General features: G+C 37.2%; 1 protein-coding gene across 14 annotated transcripts in view; it reads right to left on the bottom strand.

The window, feature by feature from the left end:
- MPDZ (multiple PDZ domain crumbs cell polarity complex component) overlaps window positions 1-16,695 on the bottom strand; it is a 175,581-nt gene that overhangs the window by 155,624 nt on the left and 3,262 nt on the right. The gene's annotated exons all lie outside the window — the stretch shown is intronic.

Genomic DNA, 16,695 nt, shown 5'->3' with positions numbered 1-16,695 from the left:
GGCTCAAGTGATTCTCCTGCCTCAGTCTCCCAAGTAGCCTGAGATCGAGCCAACACACTCCAGTCTGGGCAACAGAGGAAAAGTCTGCCTCAAAAAAGAAAAAGAAAAGAAAAGAAAATGCAGGGAAGGTCAAGAGATTAGAAAAGGACTCAAATTCTGTCATTTACTGATTCTGCAAACACACATGGGGCACTTACATGACTGGCATGTTGTCTAGTCACAGAATTGGAGAAATGATGATACAATCTGGGAACTCACGTACAAGTGAATGAAAGGAAAAGAAATAAACTAAGAACACAAAGGAGGGACACCCAAGCTGAACTGAGAAGTCAGGGAAACTTCCTGGAGTCACAGACTCCTGCACAGAGTCTTAAAGAATAGGTGGGGGAGAAGGTCTGATGAAAGAGCTCCCCACATAAACGCAAGAGTGCATGGTACCTTCTGAGCACTGCAAGTAGTTTCTTATGTAGTACCTGGATTGGGGCTGAGGAAAAATGAGAGACAGAGAAGATGAGGCTGGAGATGTGAGTAAATGCCAAATTATCCAGGGCCCTCCATACTACTCTTAAAATGTTTAGATTTGTTTATTGTTTTGTTTGAAACGGAGTCTCGCTCTGTGGCCCAGGCTGGAGTACAGTGGCACAATCTCAGCTTACTGTAACCTCCGCCTCCCAGGTTCAAGCTATTCTCGTGCCTCAGCCTCCCAAGTAGCCAAGATAACAGGCCCCCGCCACCATACCCAGCCAATTTTTGTTGTTGTTGTTGTTGTAATTTACTTTGTTAGAGACACAGTTTTGCCATGTTGGTCAGGCTGGTCTTAAACTCCTGACCTCAAGTGATCCACCCACCTCGGCCTCCCAAAGAGCTGGGATTATAGTTGTGACCACTGCACCCAGCCATTAAAGAGTTTAGATTGAATTAGAAGTTTATTTTGGCAAAGTGATCTTTAGAAAGATCACTCTGGCAATGGTATGGAGGACATACAAAAATCAAGAGAAGCTAGGGATAAGGAAGTCAGGTAAGAGACATTTTCAAAACTAGAGAAACAAAGGAAAATGCGAGATAGATTAAGATTAGTTAAGAGATATAAGTACTGTGACATGGTAAGATGGAGATAAGGAAGATGAGTTTAGGATAAATCCCACAATTCCTGCTTTGGTTGTTGATGGATGGTAATACTACAAGGAACATGTCAGTGTTGTGAGACTATTCTAGAAATGTCTGCCCTAATAGAGTTTGAATAGCTGAGTATAGTACCTTACGATGTTGCTATGGAATGAACTGTGTTGCCCAAAATTCCTATGTTGAAGCCCTAACCCCGATGTGATTGATTCTGGAAACAGGTCTTTCAGGGAACAGTTAACATTAAATGAGAACATAAGGGTGGAGTCCTGATCTTGGTGGTCTTCTAGGAAGAGGAAGAGAGGAAAACCTGTCTCACTGCCTACATGCAAGCACTGAGAAAAGGCCACATGAGGACACAAGAAGGTAGCCATCTGCAATCCACAGACAAAACCCTCATCAGAAGCTGAACCCTGCCAGACCTTTATCTTAGACCTTTCAACCTCCAACACCATGAAAATAAATTTCTGTTGTTTACACCTCTCTAAATAATTTGTTATGGCAGCCCAAGCTGACTAATACAGATTTCTACCTTCCCACAGGTCCTCCTCCAAGGACTATGCTATCATGTACTATGCTTCGCCCCCTTCTTCCAACCATAACCAAGGGAACCAGGGCTAGACTCCTTAATTCAAGGGAAGCCAATCTAAGTACTGACATGAAAAGCATGAATGGACTAGAGTGTCTCTTAAGAACTTAAGAAATATTGAGAGAATAAGCCAATTAATGGTAGAACAAGAGTTGAGAAGATAGAAGGTAGCTGAGTAAGGGATGAAGAAGCTAAAATGAGGTACACACAAGCCAGAGTTATGAGACAGCAAAAACAAGTCTGTTGATAGAGACAGAATACAACCGACATTAAGAGATGCAGGCATTCCTTGGGAGATGCAACACAGCCAATAAGAGGAAAATAGAGTAACTGGTCCCTACGGATGTACAATCACTGATCTCCACTTACAGTGAACTCCATTTTGCCAGAGGTATGTTGTATGAGGCTCTGTTTGCTCCATTTAAACACACCTATTCATTCAAACACAGTCTGCTTTGGTATGGTACCATATCATCACATCCAAAAAATAAAAACTCCTCTCAAGTACCCTTGCTTACGAAATACCCTTGTTCCTTTATTTCATTTGGGCACTGTACTTCCAATAAAGATTTGAGGGAGTTAACTAGCAAAGACAATTTTAGTAGGACCACTAAATAATCAATAATCCTACAGAAGAGACAGTTACATCAGAAAAACAAAGTGCAGGGAAGCTCCTACACTTGGTGAGTGAATATAACACTATAAACTTTTGTTTTGCTCAGAGCCTGAGAAAAGCCATTAGCTGCCACCGAATCAAACATAAATCCAGTGTTAAAACAAAGGTAGCTGACAAGAGTATGGTGGCTCATGCCTGTAATCCCAGCACTTTGAGAAGCCAAGGTGCAAGGATCACTTTTAGCCAGGAGCTCAAGACCAGCCTGGCCAACAAAGCGAGACCCTGTCTCTACAAAAAAAAATTCTTAAAATTAGCCAGGCGTGGAGGCACATGCATGGGAGGCTGAGGTGAGAAGATTACTCGAGCCCAGGAGATTGAGGCTATAGTGAGCTATCATTGTGCCACTAAACTCCAGCCTGGGCAGCAGAACAAGACCCTGCCCCTAGAAAATGAAAATTAAAAATTAAAAAAAAAAGGAATGTGAGCTCTGACAAATTTTCATTATACAAATGAAATCTTAGTAACTATGAACAATATTCACAAATAGTAAAAATATTTCAGACCAAAAATCTCCATTCAGGCCAGGCATGGTGGCTGATGCCTTTAATCCCAGCACTTTGGGAGGGCAAGATTGGTGGATCGCTTGAGCCTAGGAGTTTGAGACCAGCCTGGGCAACATAACAAAACCCCACCTCCACAAAAATTTTTTTAAAAATTAGCCAGGAGTGGTGGTACACGCCTGTAGTCCCTGCTATTCAGGAGGCTGAGGTGGGAGGATCACCTGAACCCAGGTGGTAGAGGCTGCAGTGACATGTGATCGCACCACTGCACTCCAATCTGGGCCAACAGAGAAAGACCTTGTCTCAAAAAAAAAATTACAAAAATAAAAAAGAGTTCCACTCATAGGAGGATAGAAATGTTCTTTCTTCAAACTCTACTAGAAAAATTAAACCAAGTATACATGTTAAAACTTTAAAGTACCACTAAAAAAACAGAAGTAGATTCTACATAATACACACACCAAGATGAAAAAAGATGAACTAAAAATACTCCAGCAATTTAAAAGTGGTCAGGAATGGGAAAACAAGGAAAAAGGAGAAACCACAGTAAACAAAAAACACAAAACAAGAGCAATGAAATAAATCCAGATATCCATATTCACAATAAACACAAATGGGTTAGACTCATTTTTAAAGAACAGACTCGGAGTCCAAATCTCAACAACGAAATGGAGATTTACAGAATAAGTAGTTTATTTATATTTTAAAAATATAAAAAATAGTATATGGGCCACATAAAAATATGTATACACATACTTTCATCATATTCAACAATGGATTAAAAGGACACATTCTAAAATGACAGTAGACAGGAGGAGACAGATGGAAGTAGTAGCCTCATATGGGGGGACTCAACAGGGGAATTTAGCTTTCTCTGTTTTTTTTTTTTTTTTAAGGAAACTGTATTTTTATAAGGTTTTAAATTATGCATGTAAAAAGCAGTTGGGTTGAAATATTTAAGCATAAAATAATATAATGTCCACAATTTGCTTCAAAAACTTCCAGGGAAGGGACAAGGGAAATGTCTGAGACAAGAGAAGAAACAAGACTGACCATGAACTAGGACTTGTTAAAACAGAATAATGGGTATATGAGGATTCACGACATTTATGTACATTTGAAATTTTTCATAATAACTATTACAAAAATAAGGCAGCCAATATGTGAAAATGTTAACAATATCTAGTTTTAGAGGCTAGGACTAGAGATGATTAGTGCAATATTTTTCAAATCTTCCTTATCCTTGTTTGGCAAAAAAAAAAAAAAAAAAAAAAAGATTTCACCTAAAACTATAATACTAAGTTATTCGGAAAAAAATAATGTTACCATTGGTAAATTCTCCCAGAACAATAATTTATTCAGCTAGGCTACTTAATTCCAGCAAAACTAAAGGAAATATTTTGAAAACATTTCTTCAAAATATAATATCTCATAAGGAATCATTTTCAGTTTTACTATTAAAAACAAAGCTTCATTCTCATTTTCTGATGCTATTCTGCTTCTAATTTTACCAAGCTGTTTGAGATATAGGCCTTAGAAGCAGATACTTATTGCCCTGGATTAGTCAACTTCTCATCAGACAGCAGGAGGGCAGGAAGTGATGAACAACTATTGCTGTTCTACTTTTGAACATATGTTCAAAAACCCCACCTTTGTGAATTATAGGGGATCCCAAGAGAGTACAAATATAAACCTGTTTCAGTTTAAATAAACCTTATTTATCTTCCATGAATATTCAAATGACAATATAATGAACAGTCACGCAATATATATAAGCTAATACTAAATTATGGGAAAAAGGCATGTTAATCCACAATTATATAAACATACACAAATCAAAATCACTACATTGACCAAGAATTCACATACTCTAAGAAAGTTTGGTGAAAATAGTATCGTATCATATTTTCCTGTTAATTTTCTAATGGAGGGGATGAAGCCTACTGAAAATGAAAATATATATAATATGGAAATTGAATATTTTCTTACAAGTATTCTTACATAACAAATGTATTTATACCAAAAAACATGGTCATTACATTTGCTTTGGCTTTTGAAAATTAGTTTTATTTTTAAGATTGTTGGTCTGAGGCAAAATGCTCTTTCAAACAGTTTATATATTCTTACCTTATCTACAGATTCTCTAAAACACATTGACACACAAGTTTTATAAAGAATATTAGCAGATTCATATCTGCTTCCAGAATTATATATTTATATTTTACGATAGTTTGAGTTAAATACCCTTATTTACTGCTTACACTCAACTATAAAGTTAAAGTTGAAAGGAACCTCAAAAAACACATAGGTCACAGAGAAGCTAAAGCTCACTGAGATTTGATTACATAACAAATCAGTGGTGTGTCTAGGTTCAGAACCCTGGACTGCTGGACTAACCGACCCTCTGGAAGGCTAACTTTCCTTTTCTAAAAATATTTAGACCAATCTATTCTGTTTATAGCCCACTGCATTATATTTATTTCCTTCCCCATTAACCTTCACCCATAATTTAAAAAAAAAAAAAAAAAGAGTCCAGAATACACATTAGAGAACTATGGATTCTAACACTTTCCCTCCGAACATCCATTTTGCATACTTTTCATTCATAATGTTCTCTTCATGTATCTCTGTTGGACAGGGGGCCCTCCCCTCAAACTGTTAACTCACACCAAACATGATGACTGAGGGGAAAGATTTAAGTTCTTCTCAGAATTAAGATTTGGCCTCTTCTGTTCTCTTACTCCTCAGTTAAACTCAAAGGAATTTAGGTTGTTGGGCAGAATGCCCCTGTTTGTACCACATTTTCAGTGTTAAGGGTCAAGACACAACATGCCAGGCATATTTCTTGCATAGAACCAGGCAGGGGGATTCTTCCAAGAACTGCCTCGCAGGTGAACACAACAGTGTGTCAATGCCAAACTCCAGAGGCAGCTAGCTGCCCATAAAGCACTCACGGTAGCCACATTATTGTATTGGGGGAAACCTAAAACATGCAGAAGACTTAACTTTGTGCCACAGAATTCTTCAGTGCAGTTCCTACACTGGCAACAAATTCTCCAGGGAAATTACTTCAGGCTCTTACCTCCTGCCCTTTTCCCTGCCTGGAATGAGGCAATTCAATGAGCCCACGTGGACTGTGTCCTGGTGCTTATAAAAAGCATTTGGGCTCTCGCCTGTCATCCCAGCACTTTGGGACGCTGAGGCAGGCAGATCACCTGAGGTCAGGAGTTCAAGACAAGCCTGACCAACATGGAGAAACCCAGTCTCTACTAAAAATACAAAATTAGCCAGGCGTGGAGGCACATGCCTGTAACCCCAGCTACTGGGGAGGCTGAGGCAGAAGAACCACTTGAACCCGGGAGGCAGAGGTTGCGGTGAGCTGAGATTGCACCACTGCACTCCAGCCTGGGCAACAAGAGTGAAACTCCATCTCAAAAAGAAAAAACGAAAGGAAAGCATTTGGTACTCAAAAGCGTACCCATGGGACCCAGAAATATAGTTGGCAGCAGGTCTCTGTTGTTAGAACCTATCAACTGCTGTCGGAGGTGATAGTACAAAAAATGTCTGTCATTTCTCAGCTGCCCTCTCAGGGACAGGATCTCCATTGAGTTTGTGAGATCTTGATGACACTGGGGCAGAACAATAGGTGGCTTGTCACTTGTGACTGAGTGGCTCCTCAGGGGAAAGTGTTAAATGATGGAGACAATATTTCCAATACAGACAAAACTGTGGAACTAGGAGGTAGGAGAGAAGACCATAATATTACAACCATGCGCTTCAACTTACCTCCCCATCCAACTTCACGTTTCTACTATTCTCCCAAGATCATTTTCTAGGACTTTCCCAACTCTTAAAATAACTCTACTGCCACAATTTCTCTATTACCCTTCCAAATGGCTTCTCCTGGAATCTTTTCTACAAAAATTATGAAAAGTGTTGTATATTATATAAACTCCTTAGGTATCACTGAGCTATAAGTACTATACATAATTAGATATTTTTATCCTTCCACATCCATCAATACCTCCTAAATTCAGTCAGTGGCTTTCATGACTTCCCTTTGCTGAATGTGGACAGGAACAAAGTTTACAAACTTTATTCAGGAAAGGGCAGGCTCAAATTTCTCATCAGAAGTCCTCTGGGAAGAAAACAGCATTTTGGAATAATATTTAATGTGGCTGTTTTTCTCTCCTATACTGTGCTCGTGGTAACTAGTGGTCTGACCCCTGTTGGTTCAGTTCCAACTCTGCACAGAGAAGTACAACAGATGCATGTACTAAGAAGGGCTTGTGAACAATCACATTCTCTCTCTCCCTCTCTCGGCCCATTCTTTGCAATACTTTTTGTGGAGTATTTAGCAATTCAGAACCCTTAAATTCAGCAGACAGAAGAAATCAACACTTTTTTTTTCAATTATCAATCTTAATTATTTGAAGATGTAAGAAAATTTTGTAAGCTTTTACTCTTTCCAAACATGTAACTTGTTAAGACCACATTTAATAGATTCAGTACAGAGTCAAAGAAAATACTATAACTTTTCCAGGGTTCCCTAACTCAGACCTTTTATTAAGCCATCCCATTTTTCCAGCCATTATTATGTGAGGTATTGAAAAGTCTATATAATGAAATGTCAATAATTATCTGAATAGTTTCATGCAAAAGTAAGCTCATTCAGCTACTCGAGGATTTGGGGTCAGAGAAAGAGAAGGAGGAAGAAGGATTTAAGGAGGACAAAGGCTTAAAAGCCTTAATCAGAGGGATGTCTACCCTAACAAGAGTCCCTAAGTAACTAACTTTCCATATCATTTCGTTTATGTAAAAAGGCAACTTTCTTCCTCAGGAACATATCCACCACCAAATACTCCAAGAGGCAAACTTTCCAAATATATATTCATCACTGGAATGTCTAAAATGTAGGCTAGGTTGCAATACACAATTTAAAACAACAATCTGTTATTTGGGGTTCTTAAAAATGCTATTCAATAACAACTAATAATAAAATTGCATTTAAGAATTGATTGCTGTTGCATGTTATAATAATGACTTTCCCAGAAAATAAAATAGGCTACATAAGTAAATTTTTTAGGTAATGAAATTGGCATCAGTTTTAGTGTTTGAAATGAAACCATTTGTTTATAATACCTTCCATATATCCTATCCCTGTTTTCTTAAAACAAAACCTATGTCCTTTACAAATATGTATTTCCTTCAATCCTACCAAGAGCTCCATACTTTATACCCTCATTTTCAGGTAAGAAAATTGAGGTTCAGAAAGATAGTGTTTTCTCCTACATTCATGAAGCTTTTAAGCAACAGAGCTGTCTCACCTATGCTGTAAAGTACACAGTTTTGTGATACCTTCTTTTCCATTGCTGAAAATTAGGTGTACTTTTTACACTACTGAGGATCCCAAGACACACCCCACAGTACTTCAAAGAAGTAGAAATTACTTTGAAAATTGCAAACTACAAAATTCAGCTTATTCAAAGTAATAACACTTAAAAGTATCAATTTATCTGAGAAAAGACATGGAGAAGAATGTGTTTGATGTATGGTAAGACACAAATAACAGGAGAGGAAAGGAAGAAGAAATAATTGAGGAAGCTGAAAGGGAGAAGGGATGGAAAGATGGAACGACACTGAGATGATTTGGAAAACTCTCAGAAAATTCCTTAGCATTCACCAGGCTAACAGAATATAGAGCAAAGTGGTGTTGACTGAGGTTACAGACGCAGAGGGAGAACTGTCATTTCTCCCACCAAAGTGAAATCTGATCTCAAAGGAAGAACTTCAGCTCCAAAAAGTAGCAAAACACAGAGTCATTAAGTCTGAGTCACTTCCCTTGTGACTCAGTTGTCAAAATCCTGTAAGATAAGGTATTCAAAAGTGTTTGGAAATGGGAAGAAGTATGGAAGTATTAGACATTTATTATTAGCAACAGTATTAGCATCTGAATGGCTAATCATGTTTCCTAATATTAAAAAATGAACAGCAAAAAGAAAATTATATACATATATATATAGATATACAGATGATACTTATAACACATCCCAAAGAAACCACACCAATTCATCAAGTATTAAGTGAGCACTTACATATTCCTAGCCATGTGTATAGGAAGATTTAGCATGTGTATAGAAAGATTGAGCATGAAGGTACTTGCATAGGATCCTTCAATTCTCATTCAAATAAATTTTTTTCATATCTAATTTTGTATTTATGATTTTCTATTATTTTTAAGAGAACCACCCCAAATTCCATATACTTCAGGCCCCCATGTCTTTATCCACCTCTGTCACTGAAGCATATGACAAAAGAAGAATGAGGACAAGTATCTAACTTCTGAGTTTCCAATTTAGTGGAAAACAGTAAGTAATTACAGGGCAATGTGATAGGTAAAGTTCTCAGTACAGAGGAATCCAATACTGCCAACATGAGTCAGAAAGAATTTTTAAGAAATATGACAGATGAATCATCTTGAAGAATGAGCCGATTAGGAGTGTGTGGAGGAGAGCAGTAAAGGGAAAGGCATTTCTTACGAAGGGAAGGACATCTGCTAAGGCAACAAAACCATAAAGAACCCAGAGAACTTGATGACAGTGAGGCTGCAGTACTTGGGTCCAGAATGACAAGAGCTATGAAGGTAATGTTTCCACGGCCTCATTGGGGCTTTGCCCTGCAGGCAGGCTGGACCATGCAGGGACACTGGGGAAGGAGTTAGGAGGGTACAGGGATTACTAAAATTTATTTTCTGATAAAACAATTCTGATAATAGTGTAAATATTTCACCAAAGAGGGAAAAGAACTAATGATAATACAACCAGATGTTAAGCTTTTAAAACAACCTAATCAAAAAAGAATGAGAGCCCAGATGAAGGCAATGGCAAGAAAACAGAGAAAAGATACAGACTCATTAATTAGAGGCAATCAAAAGGACTCAGTGACCACTTGGTGACTGTTAGGGCCAGGAGGGGTGAATGAGTGACAGAAATAGAGGTTGACTCTCCCAATGATTTTAATCTGGGAAACTAGAACTATCAGGACATCATTTAGCTGAAAGAACAACAGCAGAAAGATAAATACATGGTTTTAGAGGACAGAGAAATATGGTTATATTCTTTTTGGACACACTGAGTTTGAAATGCCTTTAGAAAACAGGAAATAATAGAATTTTAATTTCATGAAGGTAGGAAGTTTTGTGTTGCTGTTTTCTTTTTCTCTTGGGGCTATATCCCCAGCACCATAAATAATGGCTGTGAGATAAATTAAAAATCCTAGTGGAATCAATAACATTCCTGCAAGCTCCAAGATGAAACAGTGTACATATATAGATGTGTACATATATACACTGTATATATGTACACTGTACATATATAGATGTACACTGTGAATTTAGAGCATATTATCTAAAAAAAATAAAATTTGTCATGATCTTTTCGTATTCAGCTCCATACTAAACCAAAACAAATGTACCTCTGGTGTTTCTGTTAATTGAACATGCATACACACAAGAAAAAAATAAAATCTGTTCACAATAAAAAAAGTATTTTTCATAATCTGTACCAAATAATTCCTAGAGAGAACCCTGTAGTCCTCTGCCAGCAAAGAGGTGTTACTGTCTAAATCTGCTGATAAGCTTGTCAGTCACTGGTAGTCTACACAGTTGAGAATATACTGAGAAAATTCAGTAAGAAATGACAATTTACATGTTGCTGGCAAGATTCCAGGTAGTTCAGATGAGGGAAAACTGCATAAAGGAATCCAAATTATTATGAACCTATCTGAACACGTACCTTAGCCATATAAGATAAATAAGCATGGAGCAATTCTATCCCCTAATTACTAATTCACAGATAATGTAACAAGCTACACTATTTAGTTACCATATGTAATTCTATAGGATTCATTGGGGTTATCTTGACAAGTGATATTTTCTCCATGAAAGCATTTTAAAAAGGCTTTTCAATGAATGTGACTATTTGCTTCTTAATTAACTCATCTACTATTTAACTGCCTCCATTAACTACTTTTACTCTGGCATTCAAAGGACTAAATGTTAATATTAACAGCATAAACCAACTTTTACTTTTGTAATAATCCAGAGAGGACATCTGCTTTAAATGTAGTTTGATTTTGTTTGTCACTTCAAGTAAGTGACCAGAAGGTACAGGCAATATATAAACATTACAAATGACCCAAAAAAGGCTGAGTGGTTCCAGCCAACATAACAGGTTTTCATAACAGAATGAAGACATCTTGTTTCTTGATTTCATCTGACCTTATAGCTTAGCTGCATGAGCTAAAGTTGTGTTGACCAATACAGTAGCCAGGAGCCACAATGAAACAAGCCACTACCCGGCACTTATACCTTGGCTAGTTCTAAAGGCAATACGATGTAAGGGTAAAAGACATAGCGTATTTTGGAGAGCTTTTTTTTTAAGAAAGTAAAATAACTCAATAATGTTTATACTGATTATATGTTGAAATAATAATTTGAAGAAAGTGGGTTAAATAAAATATATTATTAAAATTAATTTCACTTACTTCTGCTTTTTTCTTTACTGTGGCTATAGACAACTTAAAATTACATGTGTGGCTCATATGATATTTCCATTGGCCAGAGCTGATCTAGAATGATGCAGATCATCCCCTCTCCAACTCTTGGTGTGTTTGATGATCTCAATTGCAACATATACAGACTGGCAATTATTTGAATAATTTCAGCACCAAATTACTCCTTTGTTATCCAATTCACTATATGACTATCATATTAATTTGTCACAGGAGTGACAGATAAAGCTATCAAAAATGATAAGAATTACCAAAAAATATGCAAGTGGGTGAGGAATATTTAGCAAGCAGTCAAAATAAAGCATTGGGTTCAATACTGAAACTACTGTGCTGTACTTAAACTCTTCATAAAGTAGAACACAAAAGTTTATGGAAAGCCTCAATAATCTCCTGACTTTTTACTTAATCATCTCCTCTTTCAAAATTAAATATTTTTAAATCTTTTTTACGATTACCAGTAGTATTTTTTAAACTACTGACTCACATATTTTGAAGCTCCAACATTTAAATAAGGGCATTTAAATTTTCTGTTATGTTTATCAAAATGGGGCATGAAGTTAAGACTGAGAAACACTGTCAAATACAAAAGTCAGACGCACACAGGTGAATCCAAAGGGGATCAGAATATGCCACTTCAAAATATGCTACTTTGGCATCAGGATTATTTTGAACTGAAGGCAAATAGGAAATGGAAGACAGGAGCACTCTCTGCCCTGGCCCTTTCTGCGTAAAAGTCGAACACAAAATTTCCTTTGTAAATGTCACATAAATGTCCATTTGTAAAGATGATCATTTCTCCCTTACCAGTGAGAACAACTTTTTTCATGAAAATGATGTAAAAACCCCAAATCTATCCTCTTCTTTGGGTCTCTTCTTTTCTGTGTAGCCCCCATGCATGTAAAATTAAAAAGATTGATTAAATGTTAATCTGTGTTTTGTTAGTTTTAATTAACAAGCCTCATTTATAGAACCTCAGAGAGTAAAGTTTTTCCTCCCTCACAAAAGCAAGAATGAATATGCACCATAAGACAATGGACAAAGTGCAGAAGAGTTCTAAATGACTTAAAAACTCTTTAATGGTATATCCATGCAATGACTACTACTACTCAGCAATGACCAGTACTAAACTATGAACACAGGCAACATGGATGAATCCTAAAATAATTACACAGTGAAAGAAGTCAGACAAAAGAGAACATACCGTATGATTCCATTTATTTAAAGCTCTAGCGAATGCAAACTAGTCTATAGTGATATAAAGCAAATGAGTAGCTTACTTGAAGATGGGAGGGGTAGGTAGAGGAAAGGATTACCAAGGAGTATGAGGAAACTTTTGGGGGTGATGGATATGTTCACTATCTTGATTGTGGGGGATAGCTTCACAACAGCCAAAATTCAACAAACTGTATACTCTATATATGTGCAGTTTATTGTCAATTATAACTTACACCACAATAAAACATTTAAACAGTCCCTCCCACCTCCTTGAGAAAAGGATAGGGGCTGAATAGGTTGACTTTAGCATCCAACAGATGTTCACTGAACATCTTAATGAAGCTACCTAGGAAGCAATAATCCAGGCCCCAGGGCTATTTCTTCTCATTTTCCTACCTCAGCCACAAAACAGAGCTAAAAATACTTTGTGACTTAGTCTAACCCAATATATAATCAATACATTATATCAGAATGAAGAGCCGTATCCAATGCTGTAAAACAGCATAGGATAACTACATTTCCTAGCCCAGAAAACTGAATGTGATGGGAAAGCGGAAGAAGGGTCAGACAACACTCCACTGAATCATACCGATGAGGCCCCTGTAGTCCCAAACTGGAATATGAGGCTGGGCGCGGTGGCTCACGCCTGTAATCCCAGCACTTTTGGAGGCTGAGGCGGGGAGATCACCTGACCTGAGGTCAGGAGTTCAAGACCAGCCTGGCTAACATGGTGAAACCCCGTTTCTACTAAAACAAAATACAAAAGAAAATGAATGTTGTCCAGAAGAGGATTCAGGCCTGACTTACTAAAATGCAAAAACCTGGGAGACTTGTGGGGAGTGAGAAGCAGAGGAGGAAATACATAAGCTTTATGAAATTTATCTAGTAATGCCTTCGACAAAGCAGGACCTATTAAGGGGGATGCTATGGTCTGAACGTTTATGTTCCCCCCAAATTCATATGTTGACATCCGAACTCCCAAAGTAATGGTATTAGGGGGTGGGGCCTTTGGGAGGCAATTAGATCACAAGGTCAGAGTTCTAATGAATGGGGTTAGTGCCCTTATAAAATAGGTACCAGAGAACAGCCTTGCCCTTTCCACACCACATGAAGACACAGCAAGACAGCATCATCTACGAGGCCCTCGCCATTCAGAGAACCTATCAGTGCCTTGATCTGGGACTTCCCAGCCTCCAGAACTATGAGAAATAAATTTTTGTTTATAATGGACCCACTGTTTGTTATCTTGTTAGAGCACCCCAAATGAACTAAACAGGGGCCTAGCAAGGTATAAGAGAAACTGGACATATCTTAAATGTATCAGAGAGGAGTTTTTAACTTGTAGAATAATCATTAATCTTTATGACTCTATCATCATGGTTTTGTTAGGTTAGTAATATCTCATGAACACAGGATAGCTTCTCATGACCATTTTCTATGACAGTTCCCTGAAGCAAAGTATCGTATGGGGCTGTCATATCATACCTCTTCAAAAGACCTGAGACATCAGTTCAAACAAATGCAATTAGTATCAACTCAAATTATATGAGCGTTTAATAATCTCAGATCAGATTATGCTTACTGAGAAAGACAGCAATTTGTGAAATCTATTATCAACAGCTCTATCTATTCATTTGTTATATCAAAATAATGTAAGTATCTTTCTTTTCAAAATGTGTTTTGGGGATTTTCTTATGGGAGTGGTATATGGGTGATCCAATTACAGGCAAGTTTTCTGTCTTCTTTTCACTTGTATCTTCCATACTGTTTTAAATGTGCTATTTACCAAAATAAATAATTACCTTATGTATTTTAAAACATAAGCAACAGTAAGTTTTTCCTTAAGTTTTGCGTTTTTCTTTTTTTAAAAAAATAAGTATTTCATTTTTCACTTTCTCCTCATATACTTATTTATAACACCTTGGATCTGGAAGTGGTTTACAAGAAAATAACCATGAAGGTTGCTTTTGCAGACACAAATAAAACTAAAAGGTGGATAAAGATAAGAATTCCCTAAACAAAACAAATTTAACCACCACAGGCAGACAGGCCAGAAAAAAAAAAAAAAAAAAAAAAAGCAAGAATTTGTCTCCTTTTATCTTTTGTTTTTTTTTTTAACTTAGTTGGCCAGATCTGGAAGAATGGTTCTAATGGTTTCATTAACTCAACAAATACAATTGCAACACCTAAAAAATAAAATAAAAATAAAAAGTTTTTATTTTATGTAACATAAAATCCCTTTTATTAATCATATTTTCCCAAAAGGGGGAAACATTTCTGAAGGAAAAAAAGATTATGCCATATATTACCCCACAAAACATGTATAAGACAGTTTTTAGATCAATGGAATTTAAAGAATAAATTCTGTTGTTTTAATCAGACTCAAAAACCACTGAGATATTTACAACACAATGTTTCAGCTTTGCCAAATTTAGCGCTTTACTATTTTTAAGAACCATTAAAAGAAATATTTTAAGAAAACGAATGCTTTTACAAAACACTTAAAAAGAAAATTAATGCTCTGTCCACAAAAAGGAAGGTCACAGAGGCACAATTACCCAATGAACACCCAGAGAAAGAAAATAAGTGGCCTCGGGCCAAAGATAAAATACCTTTGTCCTCAAATAGCAGTTTCCCTTTCTTGCCAAACATCAGATTACCCCATTAATGGTCAGACTATGCACTAGCCTCCAATATGATCTCACTGCTTCAGGGTCTCACTAGTTTACAGACTAGGTCTCTTTGAGAACCTTGTTATGGGCTAAATTATGTCTCCCAAAAATCCACAGGATATCCTAATTCCCTGTACCTCAGAATGTAATTGTACTTGGAGATAAAGGTTAAATGAGGACACTAGGGGTGGGCTCTAACACAATATGACTGGTTCCCTTATAAAAAGAAATTAGGCCATAGACATACACAGAGGGAGAGTATGTGCAGAAACAGGGAGAACTCAGCCAACTACAAGCCAAAGAGAGAGGCTTGGTAGAAACCAATCCCACCAACACTTTGATTTTAGACTTTCGGCCTCCACAACTGTGAGGAAATAAATTCCTATGGTTTCAGCCGCCCACCCACTCTGTGGTATTTTGTCAAGGTAGCCCTATCAAACTAATACAGATTTTGGTACCAGGAAATGGGGTGCTGCTGTAACAAACACCAAAAATGTGGAAGTGGCTTTGGAACTGGGTAACAGGTAATGGCTACAAACGTTTTAGGGTGCATGTTAGAAAAAGCCCAGATTGCACTGAAGAGGCTGTTAGAAATATAGACACTAAACGTGTTTCTGGTAAAGTCTCAGAAGGAAATGTGAAACGGGTTACCGGAAAGTGAAACTTCAAGAGATAAAATTCAGCCTGTACTTCATTGCTCTCCATTTATTGCTCTTCCCCATCCGAACTTTTCCCCTGGGCACAAACCCTCTATCGCACTCCAGAAATATACAAACTGAATATGCTCTTCAGTACCCACTGCCCACTCACATCCCAGCCTCTTCCATACATCATGTCAATTTTCAAGGCAAAACCACGACTTAAGCTCTACTTCATACCAAAAATCTTTCATTTCCATCCTCTTATCTCAAGACCAAAGCCCCCTCTGTGTGTTATTTACTAACCACAATGATAAGGGCAAGTAATCCCTATACTTAACTACTTTCCTAGAATCCCTGTAACATTTTTTATGTGTAAAACCTTTCTATAATTTCTCCCATTAGATTCTTCCAACTAAGACCCACACTTCTGGAGCAGAATCATATTTAGTCTGTGTTCTCCTCAATGCCTAACCCAATACAACAGTCTTCCTAATCCATCTATTACTACCTACGACATGAATACCTCGGATTTTCTCTGGAAACATATCATAGGAAGGCAATGGATTCCTCACCACTGGTTTCCTTTATCGAGTAGTAGTTATTTATCTCCTTAGTCTTATTATCCCACATGGAATCCCACTAAAATTATTTAATCACAATATATCAATGTTACCATGCTAAATATCATTTCCGAACTGTACTTATATAA

This window comes from Piliocolobus tephrosceles, chromosome 14 (assembly GCF_002776525.5).
Source record: "Piliocolobus tephrosceles isolate RC106 chromosome 14, ASM277652v3, whole genome shotgun sequence".
Lineage (NCBI taxonomy): Eukaryota > Metazoa > Chordata > Mammalia > Primates > Cercopithecidae > Piliocolobus > Piliocolobus tephrosceles.
Note: the sequence above shows the minus strand (reverse complement) of the source record. Positions and strands in the feature narration are given on the sequence as shown.